The sequence below is a fragment of the Ahaetulla prasina genome, chromosome 2 (assembly GCF_028640845.1).
Source record: "Ahaetulla prasina isolate Xishuangbanna chromosome 2, ASM2864084v1, whole genome shotgun sequence".
In the NCBI taxonomy this organism is placed as follows: Eukaryota; Metazoa; Chordata; class Lepidosauria; order Squamata; family Colubridae; genus Ahaetulla; species Ahaetulla prasina.
In genome coordinates, this window is record NC_080540.1 from 93,057,318 (window position 1) to 93,068,831 (window position 11,514).

Below are 11,514 nucleotides of genomic sequence, written 5' to 3' on the forward strand. Positions count from 1 at the left end.
TGTTAAAAAATTAAAGCCACTCAATATCATATTATATTCAAGTCTCTTTATTGCTGCCGTTCCCTTTCTTTTCCATTTCACCCTCTCACTGCTTCTCCTTGGCATTCTTACTTTCACTGGTAGAGTCTAATTTTGCCCAGTCTGTTAAGTTCGGGAAGTAACGAGGCTGGAGACCAGGGTAGTGACAACAGCTCTTTAATATAGGGTGAACCCAGCAACAGGCTGGGCGAAAACCCTCTCCTTTTATATAGTTCTGTTGGAGGTTTTGACCAATCAGCAACGTGCTGATTTCCCGCTCAAATATTTAAAGGTACAGCATTAATACATAACACTCCTCCCCTCCCAGAAAACACTTTGCCTATATTTACATAAATATTTACATGTTATTTTTCGACGTAGTCACGCAAATAACCTGGGCGTCTCCTAGTCCTTTCTGACCTGCGCGGTTCAGTTCTGGGTGGTGTTTTGAGCTGGTCGGAGGGGCTGTTTTCTCCTCCCAGCACTTTCTCTGGGCCAACGGGCTCCGGATTATTGGCCGACTCTTTTTCTTGGTCATCGGGCCTTGGATTACTTTTTTCAATTTCCCTGCCGCTTCCCTCGGGAACCTGATGGCGTCGCTGGAACTCAGGGACCTCAGCTAAGTCTTGCGCCTCCCCCGGGTCATTGTTGGCTGTGGAATCAAATTGGTATTGATCATGATATGTTTCATTTGGTTCAGTTTGGTCGGTTATTCGTTTCCTTAACTGATCTATGTGGCGCCCACACTCTGTTGTCGGGTAGCTCTACCACGTATGATTTTGGGCCAGTTACTTTAATTATTTGTCCTGTGAGCCAACTAGGGCCGTCCCCATAGTTTCGAGCCCACACTGTGTCGCCTATGCTCATTTCCTGGTCTTTTCTAGTTTTCCTTGTAACCCTCTGGTGTGTAATGGGGATTCAAGCGGTCCAGTGGGCACGGAGTTTCCGTCCCATTAGCAATTCGGCTGGGCTTTTCCCGGTGGCCGTGCTTGGGGTTCTGTGCTGGATTGCTAGGAAAAAGTCTATTTTTGTTTGCCAGTCACCTGGCTTTAGCCTGGACAATGCCTCCTTAGCGCTCCGGACGGAACGCTCTGCAAGGCCATTCGACGCAGGGTGGAAAGGCGCAGAGAGGGCATGTCGGATGCCTTCCTCTGCCAGGTATTCTTCAAACTGGGCTGCCGTGAATTGCGGCCCATTGTCGGACACCAGAGTGTCCCGCAATCCGTGAGTTGCGGATAGGTGGCGCAGGGTTGCGATTACTGCTTGGCCGTAGTGGATTTCATGAGTATGACCTCCAACCATTTAGAAAATGCATCCACAACTATTAGGAATGTTTGGCGTGCAAAGGGCCAGCAAAATCAATGTGGATTCTTGACCAGGGCCCTTGGGGCTTTTCCCATTCTCTGACTGGGGCCGTTGGGGGTAGAGGTCTGGATTCTTGGCAAGCCTGACATTTCCCTACCCTTTCAGCAATCTCTGCGTCCATGAGTGGCCACCATACATAGCTTCTGGCTAACCCCTTCATCCTTACGATCCCTGGGTGACCCTCGTGGAGGTCCAATACCTTTCCCCTTAACTTTTCAGGAATTATTACACGATCACCCCATAACAGACACCCCCCTTGAGCTGAGAGCTCATCTCGTTTTTTGACAAATTCTTTGAACCTTTCGCCCGGCGCAGCGGGCCACCCTCTCTGTACCCAACCGAGTACAGTCCTTAACACAATGTCCCGGTATGATGCCCGAGCCACTTCCTTAGATGTGACTGGGCCAGAGTCCAAAGAGTCAATAAGTAGGATGGGTGTCCCTGGAGTGGGGTCTTCGGTCGCCCCAGGTAATGGGCATCGGCTTAATGCGTCTGCATGCCCCACTTCTTTTCCTGGTCGATGTTGCAGCTTGTACGAATAAGCGGCTAAGAATATAGTCCATCGGGTCAATCGCGGCGAAAGTGCCACAGGCGTTGGTGATCGCCAGCCAGTATTCCTAGTAGCGGTCTGTGGTCAGTCACGATTTCGAAATTCCGCCCAAATACATACTCGTGGAATTTCTTGACCCCTGATACAATGGCTAGTGCTTCTTTGTCTAACTGGCTGTAGTTCCTCTCTGGGGAGGACATCGTTCTCGAATAGAACGCTATAGGGGCTTCTGTACCGTTTGGAAGTCTATGGCTGAGTACAGCCCCCACCCCATAAGGGGAGGCGTCGCAAACTAACACTAGGGGTAATGAGTCGTGATATTGGATGAGCAGGCTATCACTTGAGAGCAGGTTCTTTACTGCTTCAAAAGCCCTATTTTCCGACTTTCCCCAAGACCAAACAGTATTTTTCCCTAAGAGCCTATGCAGCGGTTCCGCAACGGTTGCTTTGTTCTTTAAAAAGACCGCGTAAAATTAACCAATCCTAGGAATGCCTGCAGCTCTGCTTTGTTTTTGGGCGCTGGAGCCTTTCTAATTGCCTTAACCTTGCTCTCAGTAGGGTGAATTCCTTTCTTGTCTATCCGGTAGCCCAAGAAGTCGACGGATTCGACCCCGATCTGGCATTTGTTTGTCTTGACTTTTAACCCGGCTGTCCGGAAAATGCTCAAGACCTTTCTTAACCGCTCCCCCAGTTCCTCCATGTTTTCCCCTGAAATTAGGACATCATCGAAGTAAGGAACTACCCCTGGGAGCCCCTGCAGTAGTCGTTCCATCAGGTTTTGGAACAGCCCTGGTGCCACACTGACCCCAAATTGTAATCGGGTGCACTTGAAGGCACCCCTGTGCGTCACAATCGTTTGGGCTTCGGCTGTGCGGGCGTCTACTGGCAGTTGTTGGTAGGCCTGGGCCAAGTCTAACTTTGCAAAGACTTGCCCTTGCCCCAAAGAGTGCAATAAGTGTTGCACTACGGGAACCGGGTAAGCGCTTTTCTGTAAGGCTTTGTTAAGCGTCGCCTTGTAGTCAGCGCAAATTCTAATTGACCCGTCCGGTTTTATGGGGGTGACGATTGGCGTCTCCCACCTTGCGTGATCGACTGGCACCAAGATCCCTTGATTAATGAGCTTATCCAGCTCCTTATCAATTTTTGGTTTTAGGGCAAAGGACTCTCCTCGCCTTAAGCCTAATGGGGCTACCTGGGGTCTAAGTTGAAGGAAATAGGGGTCCCTTGTACTTGCCCAGGCAGTCCTTGAAGACATCTTGAACTCGTTAAAGAGAATGTCTTTCAGGTTACAGTCACTTCGGTAGATGCCAGTCACTCCCATGCCCAGGGCACGAAACCAGTCTAGTCCCAACAGACTGGGCAGAGTTCCTTCGACGATCGTGATGGGCAGGGTCTTTTTATGTGGACCATACTCGACTCGGACGGGGGTGGTCCTCGAACAGGGATGCGATTTCCCTGGTAGTCGTGCACTCGTAGCCGCTGTGCTTGCAGGTGGCGCTTCGCGACGGACGGCAGCGACTTCGCCAGAGTGTCCCAGGACATGATGGTGATCGCTGATCCCGTGTCTACTTCAAGCCTGCACCGTACTCCCTCGATCTTGGGCTTTGTGAAAATCTTCTTTTCCACTTTGGTTGAGGCGCGGCCTATAATGACAGTCGTTTGGTTGGACTTGCCGCCTTTCTTGTTTGAACCAATCGCGGGCCGCCTTTCCGGTTCCGCGTTTTGATTGGCCGATTTGAATTTTCGGCGGGAAGGTTGGGCCGCTCTGCAGACCTGAGCTAAGTGCCCTTTCTTCCCACACCGCCGGCATGTTGCGTCTTTAAACCTGCAGCGTTGGCGCTGATGCTGCCCTCCGCAGCTTCCGCACTCGTCACGGTCCTCAAAGTCGCGTTTCTCAGTCCGGCAGACCCCTTCCTCCTCCTCGCCCTCACCGTCGGATTCGGACTGAATCTCCTCCTGGTGTACTGGCGTTGGCTTTGAGCTCGCCTTGGATTGAAGAGGCTTTTGCAGGGTCTCTGCTGCTTTAGTAGACATTTCGTGTGCTCTGGCTTCGTCCAGAGCGTTGGCTAGTGTCAGGTTGCTCTTGGCTAGCAGCCGTCGCCGTAGACGGATGTCCTTGACCCCTCGGACGAGTTGCTCGAGTAGCACCTCGTCTAGGTCTCGGTATCCGCAGTCCTTGGACGCTCTTCTTAAAGCGGCCATGTAGTCACCGATGGATTCGCCCTCCATCTGTCTACGTTCTCCGAATTCAAACCGCTGCACGTATTTGGACGGCGTCGGCGCGAAATGGTTCTTCAGCAAAGTCTGCAGAGTCGGCCACGATACCGATTGTATCGGCGTTGGCTCTGCCAGGGCTTCCGCAATCTCGATGACCTCCGGCCCACAATGGCTTAAGAAGTAAGCCCGTTTGCGGTTATCCGGGATCCCCTGTAGTTCGTTGGCTTCTAGAAAGCTTTCGAAACGGGTCATATACGTTCCCCATTTCTCCTTGACCGGGTTGTACGGTGCGGGTGGCGTGTTTGCCATTTCCGCGTTTCTGCCCTGAGTTTGCTGGGTTCGGAACTATCGTGCTTCAGCTCGGTTCTGGTTCTCCTTAGCCTCGAGATCCCACCTTCGTCGCCAATGTTAAGTTCGGGAAGTAACGAGGCTGGAGACCAGGGTAGTGACAACAGCTCTTTAATATAGGGTGAACCCAGCAACAGGCTGGGCGAAAACCCTCTCCTTTTATATAGTTCTGTTGGAGGTTTTGACCAATCAGCAACGTGCTGATTTCCCGCTCAAATATTTAAAGGTACAGCATTAATACATAACACAGTCATTCCTTTTTCTCTCTACTTTTCTTGCTTAGGGTCTCCAGTCTGTTCTCTTCAATATCGCTTTCCCCAGTTCTCCAGATCTTTTCGTCTGATTCTCCTCTCCTTCCAGAGGAGCTGGACAAATTACAAACTAGTGTTGGCAACTCCAGTTGACTGAAAACCACCCCTTTTTTCAAAGACATTGGAATTTTTCTTAAAAGAGGATAAAAGGCAGTCTGTACCTTTTTAAAAGTGCATTTCGTTTGTTAACCATCTTCAAGAATACATACTATTTTTAATACTACTCTGCCACCATGTGGTTCTAAAAGTTTTATTTTTGTAAAATATAACAAGCAGAAAATGTTAACCTGTTTTAGATGCAAATTATTCAAAAAGTCAATGGAATGTGTTGCATCTTTATGTAAAATCATGTGGTAAAAGAATTTAGTTGAAGGGCTAATCAGAACGGGAGATACATCACATAACATCGTAATTCATAAGTATATATAATAAACATCAATATATTTGGAATGTTTGAAGTAACAAACTATGTCAACTATGTTTTGTTAAGCATTTGCAGATTTAGTATATAACTGGGCAACCTTAGGGTATATTTACAGTACATGTTATCATCAAAGAAGCAGATGGGATTAAAAAAGAAAAGAGTCAGGAAACTACATATTTAAAATATAGAAAATCGTTTAGAGCAGTACATGTAATATTACACACTATAACAATTAAGCAGGCATGTAACATTTGGGAGACAAAAATGAGCTATTCCGTCATAGGATTGTTGAAATATATTTAATGATATCACAAGTTAGAGGAAGGAGTAGGCAATTGGGAGGAGGGATTTTTTTCCTATTTGGTAAAACATACCTATATTTTAGTTTATTTTGAAAGTCAGTTGGGTTACATGTATTAGGTGGAACAGACAATTAAAATTCAAAAAGCTCCTGAGACATTTATTTTATACTTCTTTCATAAATGTCAGTGAAGAGCCAACTTAAAAGTTGATTCTTAGTTTAGAAATTTCTGCTACATCCTATTTTTTCCCATTATCCTCAAATGTTATTTGAAGCAGCTGATATTTTATTTATTTATCATATTTATATGGCTACCATATTACATAATGTGACTGCCTAATAGAGGATATGGGTATTGTAAAGTAATTTTTAGGAATGGATTTGGGAGGGAGACTAGCTCATAATTCCATTGAAGCAAAAATTGGGTTATTACAGTACTAGAGGTGAAAGACAAGCCCTAATGTGGGCAAAATATATTCAATCAATAGAGCAAACATTTGACTGGAAAATGGCATGTGTGGGAATCAAGTCAGGATGGAGTGGTAATTGAATTAATATAATGGCTTTTTGTGTTGAACAAAGCTAAGAATGTGTCTGGTATGTCCAGTGGAGGCATAGCGAACTAAACATATTTCCGACAGAGAAATGACAACGATCCTGGCAAAGACTGAAAAACTGGTCTGTAAACCAACCTCTTCTGTGTAAGGAAAGGACCGATCGGCCACAGAGTCTATGAATGGCTGCTTCTTGTGAAGACACAAGGACAAGCATCTCCTATGGATCTGATGCTGGGAGATGAAAAGATCGGCTGTGGTGAAGCTTTTTTAAGGAAACTGAATTTGCCAGCCTCACTTTCTAATCAGGTTTCCAAACAAGTTTAAAAAGTAACCTGGTGAGTTTACCTTCCTTTTTAAGCAAAAGAAAAATCAATTATAAGTTTAAGAATTTAACAAATTGGAAATAAATGGCAAAACGCTAAATAAACAAAATAAAATAAAAAAAAATAGGATTTTGACCTAATAAAGTTATGTGAATTAAATATTCAGAAAACTTTGGAATATTGAGACTTTTTTTGCTATAAAATTTTGGAAATAAAGAAAAAATAAAGCGCATTTCACTATCTTGACTATCTTGAGTTAAACAAGAGCTTGAGACTTTGATTTCAGAAACTGAAAGAAAAAAAAACGTTTAAACACCTTTGCTATTTGGTTACCATGGGAATTTACAAAATGGCACAAAATATTATAATACTATATAATTCAGGCAATTTTCAAAAAATGGATCTGTTGGAAGAAAAATCCATCTGGTTTAGTTCCAAGTCGGGAGAAAGGCACTGGAAATAAAATGAAGGCTGGAGGCTGATTAGAAAGAAAGGTTGGATTTATTGATGAAGCAAAACCGCCAACTAGTGATTTTGGGACAGCTGAAAAAATGGAGTTGAGAGTGGGTGGGTTTTTATACCTTCTTTTGGCTTTGTGCTTCCTGTTCTTATGCAAAAACATGTCCTTTACTATTCCATTGGCTGTTGTCAGATTCCTATGGAGTTGTCATGCTACAACATATAACTTTATATACTGTTGTTGCTCTCTAGCCCCATCTAGTGGCCAGAGAGACAAATATGCGGCAACTATATTGTTTGAAGCTGAACCCGCCCATTTACTCCTCAACCCACACTTTCAAATCAAGTACATGCTGGGAAGTCAGACTCCATTTCCTTTAGCATTTGAAGAAGGCAGAAGCACAAAGAAGCAGCCATTTTAATCTGTGGCATATGGTCATCCAAGGACAAACCCACATCCCGCACACAGAGCATCGCTGGTGAGATTCAAACTGCTTGTATTTATTAATTGTTATGTTCAGCAGTAACTTAATACTGTCTATCTTACATTTGATTCTCACGGTATGTATCCCTACTTTCCTGTTTCACCATATTCTGTTCTCCCAATAAAGCATTCAGATCTATGCACATGGTCCATTTTATTGGAGGATAGGTGGGTTTAGCTGCATGTTGAGCTGCACACAGACTAACGTGTAGTGGGGACAGAACAGTGAAACAGCGGCTACCCAGCAAGTGGGATCAAGGATAAGGACTATACTCTGCCACTCTGCCAACGCAGCTACCTACATATGGCCATACAGCAGTCTCTAGACAGTCAAGCACCACCGGAAGACACTATGTCACAGAACTGGGCGTCTTTACACGAGACAAGGTCTCAAGTCTCTAATTCTTCCAAATGGTCATTAGCGTGTGATGCATTAGCCATTGCCAGTGCAGAGGCCAAAGCAGCAAAAGCACGACCAGCTTTTGCTGAGCAAAAAATAGAAATAAAAAAAGAGAAAGCCCTGTTAGAAGCGAGCCTAGATAACGACAGAGAAAGAAGTCACAGCTGCCACAGCGGAAGTCAAAACCTTAGAGAGAGACGTATATTCTGACGATGAATGCAGTAAATGCAGCAATGTGAACCCCAAGATCCTCTAACACACTTCAGAGTACGTCTATCAGCACTTCAGGCCAAGCAGCAATGCCCACTTTGATAGGGAAGACAATCTTCAAGAAATAAGCCAAAGATCCTACTCAGCACCATTACAGGCTAATGACAAGCCCCGAGCTGACAAAACGAGAAAGCTTCAAGCAAAGCTGCACCTGTGTTAGCAGATCCCTCACACCCAAGGTACTTGATCCTGCAATTTATCCCACAGGATCAGCCTTCATGACAGAGCAGCATAGAAAGGACCAGCTGAAACCGGAGACTCCTAAAAGGTATGACTACTCCACACCTTTTCACCACAGCAATGCACAATCGGCTAATCAAGCCACCATAGACCTTGCCAAGTTCCTTGCATGATGTGAGCTAGTCACACAAGGACTTGAAAAGTTTAACGATCGTCGTGAAAGCTATAGAGCTTGGCGATCTTCCTTCCAAAATGCCATCAGAAGCTTAGATCTGTACTATAGTGCGGAGATAGATTTAATAATTAAATGGCTTGGAATTGAATCTGCTGAGCATGAAAAGCGAATCAGGACAATAAATATAAACTGCCCTGAAATAGACCTTAAAACAATCTGGGACAGACTTGATGAATGATATGGCTCAGCAGAAGCAGTGGATAATGCACTGTTCGAAAGACTAGATCGGTTTCCCAGAATACCTAACAAAGCCTATCAAAACCTTAGGGAACTTAGCAATTTACTAATGGAACTTCAAGTAGCTAAGTTGGAAGGGGACTTGCAAGGACTTGCATTCCTTGATGCATCCAGAGGTGTCAACCCTATTGTACAAAAGTTACCCTATAACTTATAAGAGCACATGGTTCCAAATACAAAAGAGAGCACAATGTTCCATTTCCCCCCTTCTCTGTTTTTATGGATTTTGTGTGCCAACAAACTAAAACAAGAAATGATCCTAGCTTTGACTTCACATTGTCATGTGCTGCACCTTCAGAACGTAATCCTCGTGAGCCTCCCTTAGCAGTCCACAAAACTAATGTGACTCTTCCAGATTCCCTTCACAGGTCTGCCAGCTCCTCTCACATAGAAACAGAGCTCAGAGATCCTGGTGAGCAGTGTCCTCTACACCAGAAGCCACATCATCTCCTAAAATGCAGAGCCTTCAGGGAGAAGTCCATAGAAGATCGCAAAGCTTGCTGAAAACGAACAACATCTGTTGCAAGTGCTGCTCATCAGTCTCCCACTTTGCCAATGACTGTAAGGTCAGTGTAAAATGTATGGAATGTGGCAGCACAGGTCACAACAAAGCCTGGGACAACACCATGGACTTTACAACACACTTACAGTGGCAGCGAGCATGGCATGGAGGATGAGCACACAGCTACAACCACAGCAGAAATCAACACAAAATGCACAGAAGTCTGCAAAAAGATTGCTCCAAAGTCTGTTTAATCAAAATCTACCCAGCAGACAAAAGAGACAAATCCATTAAGCTTTATGCCATTCTAGATGACCAAAGTAACTGTTCTGACCTAAGCTCCCTTAAAAAGCAGGAAGCAGAGACTTTGTCCTGGCCAAACCTCTTTTATTTACATGACTGTGAATTACTTTCATTCACAGTCAGCAAGGCTTGTCCAAACAGTTTTTCAAAGGAATATCTATCACATACCTTATCTCGGTTAGCAAGCTGCCATGTAACTTGTTTCCAAACACAGTATAAGGTAAAACTTGGCACAGAGTCTCTTAGAGTCACGAACAGAATTTTCATTCTTGAAACGACCGAATGAACAAATTGTTTTCTGCAAAAGCCCACTCCCCGTTCGCTCGTCTTTTGTTTCCTATGGGAGGGGCCAGTCATCTCTAAGGTGTGGCTCCCAAGTCGATCCTGCTTTCTGAGTTGTTCTTGCTTTCTGACAGCTCTGCACATGCGCACGCTGGGAACGAGCTCCAGCTGTTCCTCTGCCTCATTGCTGTCTAGCTCCCTCTCTGCCTCCGACACATAGCCCTTTTCCGAGCTTTCCCCAGCCCCAGCACTGGCCCATATTCCTTACCAACCTCCTCATTGTCCAACTCTGCTGCCAGCTCTGCTGGCCACCGGGGGGGGGGGGGGCACAACAGTAACATGTTTTTAGCCAGCCCAGCCTTCTTTGATGTTTTGGCATTAAAGGCCCCAGCACTCCATATTCCTTTTAAACTTGTGCAGGAATTGTGGAGACGGTGGGGAGAAGAGGATCTGGTTATCAAGTCGAGTCAGTAGATGGGAAAACATGTCTGACTTTACCAACTCTTATCGAATGCAACCAGATCCCTGACCATAGATCTGAAATCCCTACCCCAGATGCAGTGATTCATCACCCACATTTGAACCACATAGCGCATCTGATACCCAAGCTCGATCCTCAGACTCAGATACTCTTGCTCCTAGGGAGAGATATCTTACGAGTCTACAAGGTGAGAGCTTGTATCAATGGAGCCCACAATGTCCCCTATGCTCAGAAATTAGACCTAGGGTGGGTCATTATAGTAGATGTCTGTTTAGGAAGCATGCACAAACCAATCTCTGTTAGCAGCATGCGACAAGCACATTGGAGAATAGACATCCTTCTTTCAGCCATGCCACAACCAACTCCTCTTAAAGGAACCACTGCACATTACCCATTTGCCTTGCCCTTTCATAGAATCCTTTAGTGACAACCTTGCCTGTGGCAGTGACCAAGGTCCTTTGAAGCCGTACGGGTCTGGATGGGGAGAAACAGGCTCAAGCTCAATCCCTCCAAGACGGAGTGGCTGTGGATGCCGGCATCTCGATTCAGTCAGCTGCAGCTGCAGCTGCAGCTGCAGCTGCAGCTGCAGCTGCAGCTGCAGCTGCAGCTGCAGCTGCAGCTGCAGCTGCAGCTGCAGCTGCAGCTGCAGCTGCAGCTGCAGCTGCAGCTGCAGCTGCAGCTGCAGCTGCAGCTGCAGCTGCAGCTGCAGCTGCAGCTGCAGCTGCAGCTGCAGCTGCAGCTGCAGCTGCAGCTGCAGCTGCAGCTGCAGCTGCAGCTGCAGCTGCAGCTGCAGCTGCAGCTGCAGCTGCAGCTGCAGCTGCAGCTGCAGCTGCAGCTGCAGCTGCAGCTGCAGCTGCAGCTGCAGCTGCAGCTGCAGCTGCAGCTGCAGCTGCAGCTGCAGCTGCAGCTGCAGCTGCAGCTGCAGCTGCAGCTGCAGCTGCAGCTGCAGCTGCAGCTGCAGCTGCAGCTGCAGCTGCAGCTGCAGCTGCAGCTGCAGCTGCAGCTGCAGCTGCAGCTGCAGCTGCAGCTGCAGCTGCAGCTGCAGCTGCAGCTGCAGCTGCAGCTGCAGCTGCAGCTGCAGCTGCAGCTGCAGCTGCAGCTGCAGCTGCAGCTGCAGCTGCAGCTGCAGCTGCAGCTGCAGCTGCAGCTGCAGCTGCAGCTGCAGCTGCAGCTGCAGCTGCAGCTGCAGCTGCAGCTGCAGCTGCAGCTGCAGCTGCAGCTGCAGCTGCAGCTGCAGCTGCAGCTGCAGCTGCAGCTGCAGCTGCAG

At 46.7% G+C, this 11,514-nt stretch overlaps 1 long non-coding RNA gene across 1 annotated transcript; it reads left to right on the forward strand.

Annotated features, from left to right (window-relative positions):
* The first annotated feature begins 7,276 nt into the window (after nt 1–7,276).
* Nucleotides 7,277–9,377, forward strand: LOC131189988 (uncharacterized). Its single transcript, XR_009153189.1, has 3 exons — nt 7,277–7,352; nt 8,235–8,295; nt 9,035–9,377. It is a non-coding gene; the product is annotated as an uncharacterized LOC131189988 (long non-coding RNA).
* The last annotated feature ends 2,137 nt before the right edge of the window (nt 9,378–11,514 follow it).